The following is a 21,621-nucleotide window of genomic DNA, read 5'->3' on the forward strand; positions in this document are numbered from 1 at the left end:
TCTCTACAAAAGCGACCCAGAATTTGGCCACACATACCAGACACTCTTGGAGGGTCGGCATGTTACAGATTTTCACCTCCAGGATGCCCTATTATGCCACCTTGGTCACCTTTGTGTTCCTTCAAGCGAGCGTGCCAAGATGATTTGGGAAGCACACTACAGTCGGGCTGCTGGGCATTTCGGGGTCGAGAAAACAGTGGCAGTACTGCAAAATTATTTCTATTGGCCGAATCTTCGACAGGATGTTGGGAAGTACATCCGATCATGTACTGCCTGTGCCATTGCCAAACCGACCATTAAGAAGCACGACCTCTATACCCCATTGCCTACCCCTAGTCGACCTTGGGAATCCATCTCCATGGATTACATGTCAGGCCTTCCTTCCACTAAGCATGGAAATCACTGTGTTTTTGTAGTCGTCGACAGGTTCTCGAAGATGGCCATTATGATGGCCTGCAAGAAGAATATCACAGCAGAAGCCACTGCTAAACTCTTCTTTGAACGAGTGTGGGTGCACTTTGGGATCCCACAGTCTATCATCTCAGATCGGGACAGTCGGTTTCTCAGCACATTTTGGTCCAGTCTCTGGTCAATGCTGGACACCAAATTCACGAAGTCCACAGCCTTCCATCCTCAAACTGATGGCCAGACAGAGGTTGTCAACAGGATGATTGTGCACATTCTGCGCATGTATAACTCAAAGCATCCACGCACATGGGACGAGAGCCTCCCCTATGTTCAGCGCAGCTACAACCGAGCTCTTCACAGCTCCACTGGCCATAACCCTTTTCAGGTGGGTTTGGGATTCCAGCCACTATGCCCCATTGATGTGGCCATACCACTTGTAGCTACTCACATGAATTCAGCTCATGTCCAGTCCGAAACAGATAAGGCCACCAGCTTCATTGAGCGCATCCAACACATTCGCCAGCAGGTCCATGACATCCTTGAGAAATCAAATGCCAAGTACAAGCAGCGACATGATCAACACCGAGTGCCACACAAGTTTCAGGTGGGCGACAAAGTCTGGTTGCATTTGCAAAAGGAACGCCTTACTGGAGCCTATCGGAAATTGAGACCACTCCGATATGGTCCTTACACCATTACTAAGGCGATGGGAGACAATGCATTTGAGCTCAGCATTCCCCCATTCCTTGGCCTGCACCCAGTGTTCAATGTGGACCGCCTTCGGCCATACTTTCCACCATTGCTAGACACATCCGACATTGCAGAACAGCTCAAACCCACAGAATTAAATCCAGATTGCATGGAACAAGCTGCAACTGATCGGATCATGGACACACAGATCAAGAACACTTGCAAACAGAATATCCAACTGTATCAAGTTGTCAAAGCAGGCCAACTCCTTCAGCAGGGCAAGTGGCTCACCAGGGAACAAGTTCAGCAGAAGTTTCCTCATCTCATGGAGGAGCTCAACGCAATGGGGACCATTGCTTCCTAAGGGGGGAGGAATGATCCAGGTGGATATTGGTGGCCACCTGCCAAGTCCACCTAGACCCCCACCATTGTCTTTCTCAGCATTTTCAGTTTCCTTAATTGTAGCACAACTTACTATTTTTAGCAGTTTTTCGGGTCCTGAACTTCCGGAGCCGTTTTGAGGCCCTAAACGACGTTTTTTTTGGAATCTGGGGCAACATGGGTCCATGGACCCATGTTGCCTCCCAAAGTGGTAGTACTTGGATAGATCTTTCTAACGAGCTATCGTACGCGTCAAACGGAGATCGTATGCCAAAGTTACGACCCCGGGAAATTGATGTACCAATTTACCCAAACGGGGCCCACAATTTGGCGTTTCATATTCTAGGGTTAGGTTTCGGGATGTGAAGGGTTTTTCATTGTTTCTCAACAATAAATAGGCCTTCGAGCCTCATTGTAACACAGTTCGAAACAGTTCAGAGGCACTGATCCAGATTTAAACAGGAACGCAAAAAAATTACAGAGATAACCATAAATACAGAGATGAGATAACCATAAATACTGAGATGCAGTGGAAATATTACTTCATTTCATTACTGTAAAATACTGAAATATGCTTACAAACAGAAATGGAAAGAAACCAGCTAGGGCGATGGTAGCTTATCTCTGAGAAGAGATGTGGCGGCTACATGCCTCTGAATTGTTCTGAACTGTGTTACAATGAGGCTCGAAGGCCTATTTATTGTTGAGAAACAATGAAAACCCTTCACATCCCGAAACCTAACCCTAGAAGATGAAACGCCAAATTGTGGGCCCCGTTTGGGTAAATTGGTACATCAATTTCTCGGGGTCGTAACTTTGGCATACGATCTCCGTTTGACGCGTATGATAGCTCGTTAGAAAGATCTATCCGAGTACTACCACTTTGGGAGGCAACATCGGTCCATGGACCCATGTTGCCCCAGATTCCCAAAAAAACGTCGTTTAGGGCCTCAAAACGGCTCCGGAAGTTCAGGACCCGAAAAACTGCTAAAAATAGTAAACTGTGCTACAATTTAGGAAACTGAAAAAGCTGAAAGAGACAGTTGTGGGGGTCCAAATGGGATAGGTGGGTGGCCACCAACATCCACCTGGATCATTCCTCCCCCCTTAGGAAGCAATGGTCCCCATTGCGTTGAGTTCCTCCATCTGCTGAACTTGTCCTGCAATCTCTGATGTGTCCAGTAATGGTGGGAAGCATGGTCGACGATGGTCCATATTGAACACTTGGTGCAGGCAAAGGAATGGAGGAATGATGTGCTCCAAAGCATTGTTCCCCACAGCCTTGGTACTGCTGCAAGGACCATGTCGGAGTGGTCTGAGCTTCTGATGGGTTCTCGTAAGGCGTTCTCTCTGCAGATGCAACCAGACTTTGTTGCCCACCTGAAACTTGTGTGGTATCTCTGTGGGTGAGGAGAAGTTGTTCCTGTGTTCTGTCATGACCGTATCCCTTTGCTGCTGCTGCTGCATGGAGGAACCCTTTGCAGGGGTCATGGAGGTAGCAACGATCTTCCCCTTACTTTGGGAGTGAACCAGACAGATAAATTTCCTGGTCTGTGAGATGAGCTTGCTGCCTTTCTTAGCAGTGATCAAAGATGTGGCAGTAGGTGGGGCTACCTCTGGTATCCTGTATAATGAATTACTCAAAGAAATAATGACAGCACGAGGCCTTGACTCATACACAACATGTCGCCTCCACAAGTATGGTTGGCCTAATAATACATCACAAACATCCAGAGGTGTAACATCACACAATACCTCGTCTGTGAAGGGCTTGATGCTGTAGGGAAGGCGGCACTGCTGGCGAACTTTGAGATCTCGTCCTTCATGAAGACACCCGATACTGTATGGCTGCGGGTGTGGTGTAGTCGGTAGGCCCAACCGCTTCACGACCTCTGCTGAAATAAGGTTCTTTTGGCTGCCACTGTTGACAATGAATTGTAGCGGCGAACCCTTCACCCACATCTGTGAGTGGAAAAGACGCTCCCCCTCCTCTGGATCTATAGGTTCATTCTTCTGGATCTTGGCAGTGGCAACAGTGGCGCTGGGATCCGCATCAATGATCTGCTTCCCTTTGCCATTCCCCTTGTCAAGTTCTGGCTCAGGGTCAGAACATGCATTTGATTCGGAAGCCTTCAACTCGGCCACCAGTGACTGCTTGGTCCGACACTCACTTGTGTTATGAGTGGGACTTTTGTGGAACTCACACCACTTTCCTGTGTCCTTCTTCGGCTTCGTGGTGTTGTTCTTTTCTTGTGGCTTCGACGGGTTATCTTGGGTCACCCCGCCTTGTCTTTGTCCTTTGGGCTTCGGATTTGCAGATCCAAAGTCTCGCTTCTTCTGTTTGAACTTTTGCTCGATTTTGACAGCGTATCGGTATGCTGTGCCGAGTGAGGGGATGTTCAAGAGCCCCATCTCTTCCTGGATGTATCTGTGTAGGCAGCCGCGGTATTTGAGTACCAGATGCAACTCAGAATCTTTGATACCCAACTGTGTGCGGAGGGTATGAAAAATGTTTGTGAACTCCGACACATCTTGGTCTCGTCCCTGCCGTAGTGTGGTCCATTTGATGTATTTGTCCTCATAGCTTCCGACAGGGTAGTACTGCTCATTGATGGCATCCCGGAAGTCATTCCAAGTGGGTGCGGCTGAAAATAGTGAGCTTTTACTTTCATCCTTCTACTCGCAGTAGGTTTCCCACCAGTCCTTGACGTGGGGGGCTGCTTTGAGAAGAGCGAAAACAATCTTTTCTCGACTTGAAAATTCATGAACAGAAAAATACCCATCTAGCAGATTTAACCATTTATCTACGACATCTGCGTCTATTTGTCCCTCGAAGATGGGGATTTCAAAATTAACTTGTACCTTAAACGGTGTGGCGTTTCTAGAGTCGCTGTTGGAAGCCGATGCATTGCTTCTGGGTAGCCGCTGAAGGATCTGGGCAAAGCTGTCCATCATCGCGTTCCGTTGTCGCTCGAGGGCTTCTTCGAGCAAGATTTTGATGGGATCTCCTGCCCCCTCGTCTTTCTTCTCGTCCGCCATGGGAGGCCGTCGGGATTTGCGAGGCTGGTCTTGCAAAGGTTCAACCAGTTCAAGCCCTAACTCCTTATATCCCGACCTTGTAGGGGACATGCAAAGAAAAACAGAGAAAAAGCAGACTGCTCTGATACCACTGATCCGGATTTAAACAGGAACGCAAAAAAATTACAGAGATAACCATAAATACAGAGATGAGATAACCATAAATACTGAGATGCAGCGGAAATATTACTTCATTTCATTACTGTAAAATACTGAAATATGCTTACAAACAGAAATGGAAAGAAACCAACTAGGGCGATGGTAGCTTATCTCTGAAAAGAGATGTGGCGGCTACATGCCTCTGAATTGTTCTGAACTGTGTTACAATGAGGCTCGAAGGCCTATTTATTGTTGAGAAACAATGGAAAACCCTTTACATCCCGAAACCTAACCCTAGAAGATGAAACGCCAAATTGTGGGCCCCGTTTGGGTAAATTGGTACATCAATTTCCCGGGGTCGTAACTTTGGCATACGATCTCCGTTTGACGCGTATGATAGCTCGTTAGAAAGATCTATCCGAGTACTACCACTTTGGGAGGCAACATGGGTCCATGTACCCATGTTGCTTCAGATTCCCAAAAAAACGTCGTTTAGGGCCTCAAAACGACTCCGGAAGTTCAGAACTCTAAAAACTGCTAAAAATAGTAAACTGTGCTACAATTTAGGAAACTGAAAAAGCTGAAAGAGACAGTTGTGGGGGTCCAAATGGGATAGGTGGGTGGCCACCAACATCCACCTGGATCATTATACCACTGATCCGGATTTAAACAGGAACGAAATAGATTACAGAGATAACCATAAATACAGAGATGCGATAACCATAAAAACAGAGATGCAGCGGAAATAATACTTCATTTCATTACTGTAAAATACTGAAATATGCTTACAAATAGAAATAACCCAGCTAGGGCGATGGTAGATTATCTCTGAGAAGAGATGTGTCGGCTACATGCCTTTGAACTGTTTCGAACTGTGTTACAATGAGGCTCGAAGGCCTATTTATTGTTGAGAAACAATGAAAAACCTTTCACATCCCGAAACCTAACCCTAGAAGATGAAACGCCAAATTGTGGGCCGCGTTTGGGTAAATTGGTACATCAATTTCCCGGGGTCGTAACTTTGGCATACGATCTCCGTTTGACGCGTACGATAGCTCGTTAGAAAGATCTATCCGAGTACTACCACTTTGGGAGGCAATCTATTGCGTTCCTGTTTAAATCTGGATCAACCATGATGACACTCTTTCCTTTAAATTTGGGTAAACCTGTGATAAAATCCATTGAGACCTCCTCCCAACATTGACATGGAATAGCTAAAGGTTGTAACAGACCTGGGGTCTTAATTGTCTCAAATTTATTTTGTTGGCAAACCAAACATTGTGCCACAAACTTTAGAATATCAGATTTAAGGCCATCCCAAAAAATTCCTTCTTGACCCCATGGTAAGTTTTTAAAAATCCAGAGTGCCCTCCTAAGGGAGAGGTGTGCAATTCCAAAATAATATTTTACTTGAGTTGAGAATTCTTAAAAAGATATAAGTGATTTTTGTACCATAATTAATCATTTTTCCATCTAAACGTGTTAGATGTAATGGGATATTGCTGCAACTTTTGAATGAGTGTCCATGACTCTTCATTATTCTTCCATTCATCCCTTGCTTCAGTTATCCAATCAGGTTGGATAATAAAAATGGCACAAAACAATGCTTCCACAACCTCATCATTTATTGAGAGTGTATCTACAACAACATTTTGCTTCCCCTTTTTGTAGATGATTTCAAAGTCATAACCCAACATCTTTATGACCCACTTTTGCTGCTCTTCTAAAAATAATCTTTGTTCCAAAAAGTATTTAAGACTACCACACTCTATTTTTACCTTGAAATGTTTTCCCATTAGGTGACGTCTCCATTGCTTTAATGCATGTAATATTGCCAACATTTCTTTCTCATAAATGGGTTTGTGTAAATACTTTCCTTTGATTGGACGACTTTAAAAAACAATGGGTCTTCCTTTTTGCATTAAAACAACACCAATTCTATTTCCTGACACATCACATTCCACAATAAAAGTTTTTGTGAAGTTTTGCGTAACAAACACTGGTGATTGACACATTACCTCTTTAAGATGTTCAAATGCCTTAATTGCTTATGGCGTCCAAGAAAATGCATCTTTCTTTAATAATGTTGTTAGAGGTGTTGCTATTCTCCCATAATTATTAACAAACTTGCGATAATGCCCTATCAACTCGAGAAATCCTCGAAGATGCTTTATGGTTGTGGGGATTTTCCATTCCTTAATCATTTTAATTTTGTTAGGGTCTACCTTAACACCCTCATGAGATACAATATGATCCAAATATTCCACCTCATGTATTTTGAAAAAACATTTGGAGGTTTTTGCATATAATTGTTTCTCCTCCAATAGTTTGAGCGCCCTGTCAACTTATTGAACATGATCCTTCCAAGACTTGCTATAGATTAGTATATCATCAAATTTCTCCATGTAATTCATCCAAAAAATCATCGATGTCATAAATCATAATTTTATCTTTAATAGTGAGTTTTTTTAGCTCTCTATAATCTAGATACATATGCCATGATCCATCCTTCTTGTGCACCAACACCACTGAAGCAGAGAAATAACTTTGACTAGCTTGAATAATGTTGAAAATAAAAACAAGAATGATAAAAATAGAATCCAGATATTCCAATTTTAATTTGTCCTTGAATTAAAATTGTGAATTAAATTCGAATTTAGTCTCACCAGCTGCTTGAAAATAATTAATTAATTCATTATGGATTAGTTAGTTGGATAAATTCAAGTTAGAAGTCTTTGTGAAGTCATGCAACAGTGATCCCTTAAATTAAGGAGATTATCCCTTAATTAAGGAGATAACACTGAGTTATATTTGAGTTGTAATTAGTTAGCTTAGTTTACTGAGTTAAGTTCAGTTAAATTAGTTCCAAACTGTTTGAGGAACTAGTTGTGAGTTATTAGTCAGTTGATGCATGCATGCACTCAACTAGTGTACTCGAGATAACTGAAAATTCTCTCATTAGAAACTCATGCATCTCTGTTATGAGAAAGACCCAGTTGAGGTAAATGTCAAGGATAGGTTACTATCAGTGACATGTGTTTTCCTATAAAGGAAACTCATTTATGCAGCCAAGGGAAGGTTCCTTGAGGATTGTGTAGCTCTGAAAGTGTGTTAGAGCAGTGTGTCAGCGCAGTCTTACACTGGGTGAAGGAGATCATCCCAGAGGTAACTGCACAAAGAAATATGAGCTTGGAGGGCAGAGGAGAAGAATTGTGAGAAGCTTTTATTGCTTGTGAGTATTCAGGAGGATTGTACTGAGAGTTGGCTAGTTGTGAGAGCTAAGGCTTTGTATAATTATGATGTATTTCCACCTTGTATGATAATACAGATAATGGGGTTTTTAGCTGAGGCTTTCCCCTGAGTATTTTATGTGTTTCATGTGCATTGATTCTTCTTCTGATTATATGTGTTCAACTCGATCTTTAAGCTTCCGCAAATTGATAGTAGAAGTAGATTATAGTATTTTGCTTTGGTATATTGCATTATCAGGTTAATCTACAGTCATATTTTCTACATAGTATTAGAGTGAGATTTGTAGAGAATTTGCAGAATTTCTACATGGTATCAGAACTAGCTGATCTATAGAGAAATTTCTACATGGTATCAGAGCAAAGGTTATCAGAGCAGTGAACAGTATATAAAGAAGAGAATTCGAAGTTTGAAGTTCGATGTTTCAGGTGCAAATCGAATTCATATCATACTTAAAAAAAAGAAAACGAGATGGGACATTATGCGACTAATTGCCCATCGAAGAAGTCCAAAAAGGGATCCTCGGAAGGATCGGAAGGTGAGGCATTAGCCTCTCAGTTCGAAATGGACTTTACCCTCATCGCATGCATGGTGTCATCGATGATGGGTTGTGTCTGGTATCTTGACAGTGGAGCCTCATTCCACATGACCGACGATAAAAGTTTATTTAATGCCTTGGAGGAGAAAGACCTCAAGATGCGCATAGAGATGGGTGACAATGAAAGGTTTAGTGTTTCAGGAGTGGGCACGGTTGCTTTTTAGAGGGAGCATGGAGCTTCTATCACTTTGACCGATGTGAAGTATGTGCTTGGACTGAAGAAGAACTTGGTATTGGTTGCAATGTTGGAGGAAAAAGGCTAAAATGTTGTCTTCAGTAAGGGAAAAGTTTTCCTTAGACACATCACCACGAGATAGGTGAAACAGATCGATTCACGAGTCAAGAACTTGTATTCTCTTGAGGTTCAAGATGCATGCAAAACCTTGAGGAGTAAGGAAAATGTTAAAGACTTGATGGTTGAGAGGGAGAGTACATTACCTCTCAACATGTAGCCCTATAATAAGTTTCAGATAATTGTGGAGGAGCTACAATTGGAGAAGTGGGTAGAGGGATCACATGCAGCCATACCTCCAGGTGTGAGGTGGGGCGATGTGTAGTGATAGCCTCAAGAAGGCTGAAATTGGGCAGGGTCCATTGAAAGGTTTTATCTCATGGATCATACCTTTCTATGGGATCCCAAAGTACATAGTAGCAACAGGAATCAATGGGATTGATGCAGTCAGAGATCAAAGTGACAGAGGCTAGAGCATTCAGATACTGAAGAGCGTAGAGAAGGATTGACAACAATGCAGAAAGGCTGAGTCAGCAGAAGCGCAGAGTTTTCAGTCGACAGAGGCGATAGTAGTGAGAGACTTTGATGACAGAGGCATCATTCTGATTCAGGTTGGTTTTTTTTTTTTTTTTTTTCTGGAGATTTCTGGAGAAACAACACTAGAGAGAAGTGTTGCATGCAAAGCAATTCAAAGGTTCAGGATTGGGATCGAGTTGAATTCCTTTCTTGTCGAGAGGGAGTTGAAAATAACAACAAGAAATGATAAAAATAGAATCTAGATATTCCAATTTTAATTTGTCCTTGAATTAAAATTGTGAATTAAATTCGAATTTAGTCTCATCAGCTGCTTGAAAATAATTAATTAATTCATTATGGATTAACTAGTTGGAGAAATTCAAGTTAGAAGTCTTTGTGAAGTCATGCAACAGTTATCCCTTAAATTAAGGAGATTATCTCTTAATTAAGGAGATACGATTGAATTATATTTGAGTTGTAATTAGTTAGCTCACTTTACTGAGTTAAATCCAGTTAAATTAGTTTCAAACTGTTTGAGGAACTAATTGTGAGTCATCAGTCAGTTGATGCATGCATGCACTCAACTAGTGTACGTTAGATAACTGAAAATTCCCTTATCAGAAACTCATGCATGTCTGTTATGAGAAAGACCCAGTCGAGCTAAATGTCAAGGACAAGTTACTATAAGTTGCATGTGTTTTCCTATAAAGGAAACTCATCCATGCAGTCAAGGGAAGGTTCCTTGAGGATTGCGTAGTTCTGACAGTGTGTTGGAGCAGTGTGTGAGAGCTGGCTAGCTGTGAGAGCAGTACGATTTCATGAGCCCCCCTAGCGGGGGTTCAGGGGCAGGCAATGCACCTGAAGCTAAAAATATATGCAAACTTGCCTTGTAAAATATTGTAATTTCGTAGTCAATCTGGGTCATTTATTAAGAAAATGACCTAACGGTAGAAGTTATGTTTATTTAGTGTTTTTTTCCTTCCAAGAAAACCCTTGGTTTATATGAGGGAATTGTATTGTGGTGGTGTATGATTATTCTAAGTGAGAAAAAGAGAGGAGACTGTGTGAGAGCGAAGAGGAAATTACAATGGATCTGTAGTAGGTTGTATCTCTTCATTTTGCTGGATAATATAAAAGGGGTGGAGTCTCACAAAAAGCTATTAGTGCTATTATAATTACCTATTTGATACACTACAAGGGGTGGAGACTCACAAAAATCTATCAGTGGATGAAGGAGAGGAGACCAAAATTAATTTGACTTCAGTTGTACTTAAGCAATTGCAAGACTATGAAATGAATGTTTTTGGAATGAACACCTCATCAACTCTAGTTTTCACAACCTCAACTGGTCTAGCATTCGGGTTTGGATTTCCAAATAACACCCAGGCTACGGTTTCACCTCCAACCTTCTGCTAGCTTTCATCAAATCCACATTTCAATCCTGTGGTAACAAATACACCTAGCTTTGGAGGCTTTAACTTTCCAGCTAGTAGACAAGATAATGATTCTTTAGGTATTGTGACATCAACAACAATGGATAATAGCATGGAAAACACCTGACATTTCCTTTTACGTACATTCAAATTTTGTTTGGTATTAAGTGTTGGGAGCTTACTGATTAAGAAAATAATGGCTCTTTGTTATGCACACAATGTGAGTAGTTTCTTGCATACAAAGGTTGTCAATGTTAATAGGGTTTTGGTAAAAGTTGGTGATTCGTTATGATAACATAACATAAATTGTCAGCTTTGAGGTTACTAGGTATTAATAGGTAAGTTATATTACATTGAATCAACCTTGAAATAACCAATTGAATAAAAAGGTCCATTGGTTTCTCTTCAACCTTGACGCAAATCAATCACAAGTTTAACCAATTGAAAGAATTGTTGAACATAAGAATTCACCAAAATGTTTAATTATCAGTCCATGTGACAATTCACACATTCTTATCTTAAGCATCTTTAAAAGACCTTTTAACATTACCTAGTACTTACCACTACTTTCAATGCACTAAAGAGATCTACAGATACCCATATTGATTGCTTAAAATGATTCCTACAAACTGATCCTAGTGCCACACTTGTGAACATGCATTTTCTAAATTTCTTGTTTATTTGGCATAACTATGAAAAAGTATCTCTGGTAGCTGGAGATAATGGATGGAATCTAATGCCTAATTTGAATGTGTCCCTTTTTCAAAGTGGAAGCTTTTATCGCATCAATCAATAACTACAATAAGAGAACCACAATGCTGAGCAAAACGATCAACACCCATGAGGATAACTAAGAAAACATGAGAATGCAGTAAAACTGATAACAACTTACAAAGTCTAAAAGTCAAACAACAAAGGTTTAAATGTGGCCAAAAAATAAGTGCATATCAAACACTTTTGAGGATCCTTTAGTCAAATTTGTTGATACTCTTGTCATATATACACAAGATTGGCATTTTTATGACTTTGATTTTCATAAAGTATAGAATTATTCCAAAAAAAAAGTATATTTAGGTTATATTATTGGTTTCCTCTCTGCATAGCTACCATGGTATTATTAATAAAGTCACCTCCTTACATAATTTTAAAGTGTAGATGAGTTCATTGTGTTTAAATGTTTACTTTTCACAGTGAATATTAAAAAATTATTTAATTCGATACATCAACTCCTCATCTTCATTGTCATTTTCTATAAACCAATCTTCATCTTCATTATCCTTTCCTTTAAACCAATCTTTACTCTGAAAGAATGCAAATACTACCTTATTAATAATAAGGTAATAAATTGGAAATCTATCTATTAAGATGTAATGTTAAAGCTAGTGTTCCATATTATTTCTTTATATTATAAAATACAATTTACTTGTATACCATTATTTGAGTCCTGAATGGAGTTTCACCTTAGCTACAAGATGGACTTGCATCCATCAGTCTAATTAGGTTGGCACGAAGCAAATTTTTGAGAAGGCGTGTTTGATTTTGATATATAAGTTTAGGTTGGAAGATAAATTTGAAAAATTTGAAGTCTAAAAAAAAATGTTTCCAATACGTTTCATAGTGGTTATTCATTCTCCACTATGATATCTCTACTTTGTCTGTGATCCTGCCAATGACTCCCTACATGGCCAAGCGGGTAAATGTCGGTAACATCATGCACAATACCTGCCATATCACCAATCTTGATACTTTATATGGACATCATGCACAATGCCTGCCATATCACCAAGCTTGATACTTTTAAAGAACGATTCCCAAAAAAGATAAATATCAAGATTGCAGAAAAAACATGCGTGCTTATGTTTTTTTCTTCTTTGTAAGAATGCCACCCATGTGCTTGCTCTTAAGTTTCAACACCACTTGAAAAGCATCAAGAAACTATTACATATGCACAAAATGAATGTGGGGAATTTTTAGAGAATAACTACTTGAATACCTATCCTTTTTGTCATGTACACAAATACCAGTTTCCAGTGCAGGTCATCTGCTATGCATATCACAACCAACCATTGAGGATGGCCAAAGAAGGGATTAGTCAGAGCTTGAGGCAACTTCATTCCCAAATATAAACACAACTAAGCTTATTACAAACCATTTCACGTAATGGAACAATTAAATAATGGTGAGATTGACAGAGTTTTCCCACCAAGGTTCCATTCTTGACAGAGTTATTGTAACAACCCTCGTGAAAATTCCATGTAATAAAAGTTAATAAAAACAAAATAATAACGATGGTTGATGGGACACTTATTCCAAGCTGAATTTTGGGCAAAATCCTAGTGATGGAGATCACTTGTGATTGTTTAATGGCTAAGGAAATTGACAAAGACAAAGGATAAGACTTTGGAAAGGCAAAATGACATTTTTGGCACATTTATTTATGAAAATAATGGAATTTTAGGAGAAAATGGAGGTGAAAGGTCACACGTTGCATGTAAGGAGAAAAATGAAGGAAAATAATGGAAAATGGAGAAAATCATCAGCGTAATTTTGAGGTCTAAAATGGGCTTCCTAAGGAAATTATAATATAATAGTGGAAATAATAAAATAATATTAGATTACATCATCAAAATTTAGCGGGAAAAAAAACTATATTTTTTCAACTTACCTCCCTATGTGTTTATTCAAAGTTCGAGCGTGAACACTCGTTGAATGCATAATTTGATTCCTCATCTAAGGAGTACCTATGTTGCATACTTTGAATGGACCCTACTACACAAAAAACGAGAAATACATGAAAAATGTGATTGCAATCACGTTTTTACATTTTTCATGTATTTCTCATTTTTCGTGTAGCAGGGTCCATCGAAAGTATGCAACATGGGTACTCCTTGGATGAGGAATTAAATTTTGCATCCAACGAGTACTCCTGCTCAAAATTTGAGTAAAACCTTAGGGGGATAAGTTGAAAAAATAGTTTTATTATTATTTTTTTTTAATCCTTTTACTTTTTTACCCCAAAAATGATGAATCATCCCCCATGGTTGACATCATCATCTTGAATCCTATTGGTTCTTATAAAGTTTATTTTGGTTGTACATTTTTCTTAGGCGGCCCATTTAGACCTCAAAAGTTCTCTAATGAGAGACCTCATTCATAAAAAGACTTGTGAAGATTAGTTGGTAACTTTTTGATAGTTCAGTGTTGGAGCTCTCTCATTATTCTCTCTCTCCCTCATACTCTTGAATACTTAGAGTTTTCTTGGAGCACTCTTGAAGGGTGTGGTATACTTGGATTTTTGCAGCAAGAAGACAAAGGAAGATAAGGAAAGTGCAAGAGGACATAGGGATCAACAAGTACAACAAGATTTGCTTGTAGGTATTGAGTTACATGTATGTTTTCCTCACTAGTTTTGGTATGCATGGCATATGCATGAGGACTATTGGTCATGATTTGTCACTGGCATGGAGGATCGCCTGGATTGATTGTGGATTGCCTATCCTTTCCATTTCTTAGATAGCCATGGAGATTGTGGGTTTATTTCCTTGTTTTGCTTTGGTTGGTTTTCATGTTTCCTTAGCTTGGGTTGAGTTAATAGTCTTGGAGCCTTGGTTGGAAAAAAAATCTGGATCCCGGTGGCAGCTGTGGGTTGAGTTACTAGTGCTGGTCCTTGGTTGGAACAAACACTATGGAGCCCTGGATGGCTGGGATAGAGACCAACCTCATTATGGTTTTTTGATGTCCAACCATGAAGTGGAATCACTGTTTGATGGGTTGAGGTGGATGGCCTCTGGAAGCCCTAGATGGTTTTGGATTGATGTGTTATATGAGATCCCACATTCATGCTTGGAATATGGCACGAGGGTGAATGGATGAAGAGATATTTGGCTCAGCGATTCTACTGTCGAATGGAACGTGGAAGTCCCATCTCGGGTTTGGATTTTCCATCATTAATTTGAGGTTATTTCTCCTTGTATTTCTATGAGTATTATATTGTATTATATGTGGTTTATATGGTTATGATTTCATTGGTATTTCTGTTGCTATTATGCTGGTTATATATATGTTTTATGATAATAGCTATGTATGGATCTCATCATGTTTCTATTGATAAATGAATGAATAATGTTTCTATGTCCTAATGGATGAAATGGCAATTGATGTGTTAAGGCATCAATGTTTCTTAGCAATTCTCAGCTAAGTATGAGACCCTTATGCTCAAATATGTTATTTACACATGTAGATTACATATTCGTGATATGTTTGACAAAGTGCCTGTCATGGCTACTAGGGGTCCAGTCAAGGTCTTATTCAAGTAATTTCTTTTGCACGGCCATTTCCCTATTACCTTACTGTTTTGAAGATGTCTTTCCATTCTGAGCAGTGACCTGTGCTTTGGGTCTAAAAAATTGGCTCAAGTCCTAGGGATGTTGGCACAACATTGTGCAAAAAAGTCTCTGGATGTTGGATTGCAGGCTTGTGAGAGCGTTCAGAGGTCCCTGGACGCTGGCATGCCCATAACATGAGAGCATCCATAGGTCAAGTGGTCCAAAATCACAGTGGGACTTAGGGGCTGGTTGGTGGAAAGGTTGGATTGGTTCATGAGGGTCCTAATGCTGATGTTGAATGTCTGTATGTTGTGTTTCTGTTGGTTCCACTTCCTTAACGTGACATAGGAGGTCAAATCATATCATAGCGGCCTCTCGTCACATGTTTACCTCGGCTGGCCAGTTGCTTGAGTAGATGTGGGAGGAGGGTGTTACAAAGTGGTATCACAACGGGTTGCACTCTCTTTGGGTCATACCTGATACCATTGAGTGGTATCTGAGCATGGTTCACCCCTCAGACTGGATGGGCTACGTGTTGGTCATGCAGGCATGTAAGTTGCATGTGTGTCTCTTACGCTTGCATTCCATGTGATTGTTGCATTTGCATAATGTTGATCATGGTTGTAGTGATGTCACCATGTGGAAGTTGATGTTGTTATTGTGGGATGCATCGTCGTGAGTGTATGACTGGTTACATATTGTTATATGTCACTTACATGTATCATTATTGTATGCTTGGTTACATTCTTTTATGTTTGGTTGCATTTTTGTATGCTTGGTTGCATGTATCATTCTTGTAGGTTTGGTTTCAAGTATCGTTCATTCATGCTTAATCACATGTGTTGATGAATGTATGTGTTTGATTACATGTTGCTTATAGATGTGGTCAAGTGTACAATGATGTAATGGTCGTCGTCATGTATGAGGTCGTGGTATGCGTTATTGATAAAGCCATGCATTGATGACTGAACCCTAGCTAGAATGATGGTTTCATGGTTATATACTTATGTGTTATGTTTCTATATGCTGTCATGATTATGTTATACATGTATCACGTTGATTTGTTGATCTTGCAGACAAGGTATCCTCCCTGAGCTATACTAAGGTACGTTGGTTTATTGTGATTTGGTTTAGCTGACATGATATACCTTGTAGGAAGAAATATCAAATGGCTAGCAAGATGGTAGACTACAAAGACTCTCCCTATGAATCAAATGAGAAGTATGGTGTTGGGAACTCTTCCGATTTGGCAGATACACTAAGAAGCTTAAAGGAAGAAATAAGGAGTTGTAAGGCAGATAATGACAGAATCATGCAGGCACAAGAGAAACAAGCAGAGGTAAATGCAGTGATACTTCAAATTTTTTCAGATTTGCAGTGAAAAGGACCACGTAGGATCAACTATGAGCAGGAGAACCGAACTAATGGGGCATAAGGTTATAGGTCGCATGGTGGTCACAAGTTATATATAGATGACACAGTCAGAGATGGCATATTGTTGGACACTCCGGAGAGGAGAAGGGATAGACACAAGTATTATTCTAGTTCTGATTTTGATAGGCACTATGATCATCATCGTTATCATCCTTACATGATGAGTGATAGGGGATACTTGCCATATGAGTTTAAGAAAGCAAAGTCACCTACTTTTGATGGAGAGATGAAGAAACCACATGATGCAGAAGCATGGTTTCTTGGCATGAAGAAGTTCTTCAGGTTGCATGATTATTTAGAGAACATGAAAGTCAGAGTATCTACCTTCAGTCTCAAAGGTAAAGCGACCATTTGGTGGGAAGATGTTAAGAATGTCAGGTGTATTCATGAGGAAGACTTGACTTGGAGTGAGTTTGAGCAGTTATTTAAGAAGAAGTGTTTGTCAGAGAGATATTTTGACGATAGGGAAAAAGAATTCTATGAGCTAAACACGGGATCTATGACGGATGATGAGCACACTAGAAGGTTCTTGGAGTTATTGAGGTATGTGACTTATCTCACAGAGCAGAAGGCCAAGATTCAGAGGTTTATTAGTGGATTACCAGTTGCATTCAAAGACAAGATTGAGTTCGATGAGCCTAAATCATTAGAGGAGACCATCCGAAAGCTAAGGCGTTGCTATGAACAATCGAAGCGCAAATCTGAGACTAAGCTAGATTGGAAAGCTAATGCAAGGAACAAAGGAAAATGGGACAAGAAACAAGAAAGACCTAAGGGTACAAATAATAAAGAAAATGTTGCGCCATCTACGAAGTTCAATGCATCAGATAGAGGACAGGGACATCAATTTGAGGAACAAAATAAGTAACCCGTGTGGTGTTGGACTTGTGAAGGGGATCATTGTAGGAGAGATAGTCCACAGTATCAGGGTGGTAGGCCTATGATATATAGTGCACAAGACACACAAACTGTTGGGGATATTGGTAAGAGCGTTCCTTGTATTTATGTAACATTGGATAACAAACATGTAGACCATCAAGCATTTATCATTGAGATGGACGATAATCTTTGTGATCAAGTTATTTCTATTTTGATTGACCCTAGATCTAATTACAAATATGTTAGTCCTGACTTGGTGGATAAGTGTGGTTTGAGTAAGAAATTACATGCAAAATCTTGGTTAGTGTAGTTGGCTAAAGGTACAAAGAAGCACGTTCACCATTCGGTAAGAGATTGTGCATTTGATTTGAATGGTATGCCTACCATAACACATTTTAATGTATTACCATTGGGATTATAGTATGTTGTTGGGCATGGATTGGTTGTATCTTCATAAAACCAAGGGAGATTGTTATAACAAATCAATTGAGTGTGTGGATGACAATGGGGAACCAAGAGTCTTGCAGGGAAAGAAGAAAGCTACATCAGTTAGGATGATGACAACTATGTAGGCAAAGCGTAGTCGCAGGAAATAACGTATGTTGTTTGCAGTGCACATTTCTAGTGAAAAGCGTAAGGAAGTTGAGGATGAAAATGTTTTGAGAAGGTACCCAACTTTACACTAGTTCAAAAGATGTGTTTCTTGAGGACATTACAAAGTTGCCATTTCACAAGGAGGTATACTTTTCTATTGAGTTAGTGCCAGGGGAAACTCCAACATCAAAGACACCTTACAGGATGAGCACACCTAAGTTGTTAGAGTTGAATCTACAATTGAAAGAAATGTTAGACAAAGGATACATTAGGCCAAGTGTATCACCATGGAGCACACCGATATTGTTTGTGAAGAAGAAATATGGTGCTCTCAAATTGTGCATTGACTAAAAACAGTTGAACAAAGTGACCATCAAGAACAGGTATCCATTGCTGAGCATTGATGACTTGTTCAATCAGTTGAAGGGAGCAACAATGTTCTCGAAGATTGATCTGAGATCCAAATATCATCAAGTATGCATCAAAGAGGAGGAAATTTATAAGACAACTTTCTAGATAAGGTATGGGCATTATGAGTTTGTTGTAGTTCCATTTGGCTTAACTAATGCTCGAACTATGTTTATGTGCTTGATGAATAGTGTGTTGCATTTACATTTGGATAAGTTTTCTATTGTGTTCATTGGTGACATATTGGTATATTATAAAAATGAGGAAGAGCATGTCAAGCATTTAGCAGAAGTGTTGAGGTTTTTGAGAGAGTATCAGTTGTATGCTAAGATCAACAAGTGTAGTTTCTTTTAGACTGAGATACACTACTTGGGAGATTTGTCTCCAAGGAGGGCATCACAGTAGATCCAGAAAAGATAAGGGCCATCATCCGGAGTGGGTAGCTCCTAAGATTATGAGGTGAGATATTTCACGGGGTTGGTAGGCTATTATAGGAGGTTCATCAAGAAATGCTCACAGATTTCTTAGCCAATTACGTCATTGCAGAGGAAAGGTAAGAAGTTTAAATGGACAGAGGAGTGTGAGGCTAATTTTGAGTAGCTTAAGCAGTTGTTGACACATGCACTAGAGTTAAAGATTGCAGATCCGGACAAAGAGTTTGTAGTATGCACAAATGCTTGCAAGAAAGGAATTGGTGGAGTACTTATGCAGGATGGACATGTGGTATGTTATGAGTTGTGAAACCTGAATGGGCATAAGAAAAACTACCCCACACATGATCTTGAGTTGGCAACAATTATAGATGCGTTGAATATGTGGAGACACTATATTTTGGGTAGGAGGTTTACATTGATGAGTGATCACAATGGTTTGCGGTACCTATTTTACCAATCAAATCTAAATGGTAGGCAGACTCAGTGATTAGATATGATTAGTGAGTTTGATTTTGAGGTTAGGTATATAAAAAGATAAAGAGTACATGGTGGCATACACTCTTAGCAGACGAATATAGGTAAATCACTTAGCAGCTATGAGCTTCAATGGGAGAGACTTCAGAGATAGGATCTTATATGGAGATTATGCACAGGTTGCAACAGAGTTCTGGTACAGGTACAAGTGAGAGTACATGTGTAGGTACATGTGATAGTACAAGTACAAGTGTAGGTGCATGAGATGTGGATTATAGTCTTATAGCAGATGGATTTGTTAGATTTAGAGATAGAATATATGTGCCAAACAGTAGTGAACTCAAGAAGGTAACCTTGAGGGAGTTCCATGTGAAACCATATTTGGGTCACCCAAGTTATCAGACATTGACTGCAGTAAAGAAGTTTTATTATTGGTTGAACATGAAGAGGGATGTAGCAGAGTTTGTGGCTAGGTGTTTTGATTGTTTGCATGTGAAGGAAAAGTGTATAAATATAGGTGGATTGCTACAACCAATTACGATTCAAGAGTGGAAATGGGAGGTCATTTCCATGGACTGTTGGCATTATGACTCAGGTTTGGCGCTATGGCACAGGTGTTGTCCTTGATGGCAACTCACTCAAGTGGCAAATCTCTGTTCAGGCTCTCAAAATAATAGAAAATGAGATACCCGTAGGTGAGCCTAACAAAAGCTGCGGACCCGCAGGTGCCCCGAACAAGAAGTGCGGGCATACCCGCAGGTTCTCCGAACAAAAGGTGCGGTCGTCAAATTCACTCACTCCAATGCAGAAAAGCGCGCGCACGTGGGAATTTTTATGATTGATCCATGGTATTTAGTCCGACATGTTTGATCCTATGGTTTTGGTCCGTGGTATAGCATCTAAAATATTGAACCCCAGTTTTGGGTCCCTTGTATTGGCTTTCTATGGTTTTGATCCATGGTTTGTGTAAGGGCTTGCCTATAAAAAGGAAAGGAGATCATTTGGCTAGACACTGGTGAATGTTGAATATCTTAAGATGAACTAAGATCTGAAATAATTGTAATCGGTTGATGAAATAGAATTAAACCTGAGCATAAGAAGACTAATCAATTGAGGGGTCGTGATCTCTTTGGCGCATGATCAGATCTGTAGATCTGGCAGTCTGGGGTACAATTGAGGATTGACAAAGTGTTTATATCTGGAGGTCCGTAGGTGAGATACGGCGTAGGTGCGGAGGTCCGCAGCCAGTAGAAGGAGCAGGTGCGGAGGTCCACAGGCTAGTAGAAGGCGTAGGTGCGGAGGTTCGCAGCCCAGTAGAAGGCGCAGGTGCGGAGGTTCGCAGCCCAGTAGAAGGCGCAGGTGCGGAGGTTCGCAGCTCAGTAGAAGGCGCAGGTGCGAAGGTCCGTAGCCCAGTAGAAGGCGCAGGTGTGGAGGTCCGCAGTCCAGTAGAAGACGAAGGTGCGGAGGTGCGCAGTCTAGGAGGTGGATCAGGTGCGGAGGTACGCTGTCGAGTAGACAGATCAGGTGCGGAGCTGCACAGGCTAGACACAACAGAAGTGCGGATATTCGCAGGTTTATATTGGTGAAGTTGCAGACTTTTCTTGAAATATTTGTTGGCTACCTTTTGTCTATTGCTGCAGAATTCTGGGTTTAGATTACTGGTATTGCTTGTCTGGTTACTGCATTCTGAGAGGCTATTGGTTGATTGTAAAAGGAGATTGGTTGATTCACATGTACTTGATGATTATTTGATGTTCATGGATCCAATCTGAAAATTAATGAAACGTGGTCCTTGGAAGAAAAGAAGTAGGTCAGCACCTACGTACTAGTAGCTCAGCTAGTACAAGAGCTAAGGGGGTTGTAGCTCCCTTCCAGGAGAGACTGGAAAACGAGAGAGGGTTGTAGCTCTCTGTAGGTTGCAGCCTACATATTGGTAAAGGAATGCACCAGTACAGAATCATTGTAAAAGAAGTTTCTAATTGAAAGAAGATAGAGACACATTGCAGCAGGTGGTTTTCACCCACATTGGGTTTCCACCTTATATGTAGTGTTCTTTGGTGTGACAGTCTGTTTTTCTTGTTCCTGTTCATTATTATATGGTACTGACATTCAAATTGATGGTCAACATCTGAAAAATAAATTAAATTATAAATCTAGAGGGAATATTGAAAAGAGTTTGATAATATTGATTCACCCCCCTCTCAGTATTATTTCGAACATGGACTTCATCACAAGTTTTCCAAGGATAGTGAGATGACATGATTCCATCATGGTTGTTGTGGACATGTTGACAAAGGTTGCACATTTTGTTTTAGTGAAGTATACATTCTCAGCTAGTGATGTAGCACAGGTACTCATTAGAGATGTGGTCAGATTGCATGGTGTTCCA

The sequence above is a fragment of the Pinus tabuliformis genome, chromosome 2_1, assembly GCF_031772625.1.
Source record: "Pinus tabuliformis cultivar Carrire ecotype Pingquan chromosome 2_1, CPIR1, whole genome shotgun sequence".
Classification (NCBI taxonomy): Eukaryota; Viridiplantae; Streptophyta; class Pinopsida; order Pinales; family Pinaceae; genus Pinus; species Pinus tabuliformis.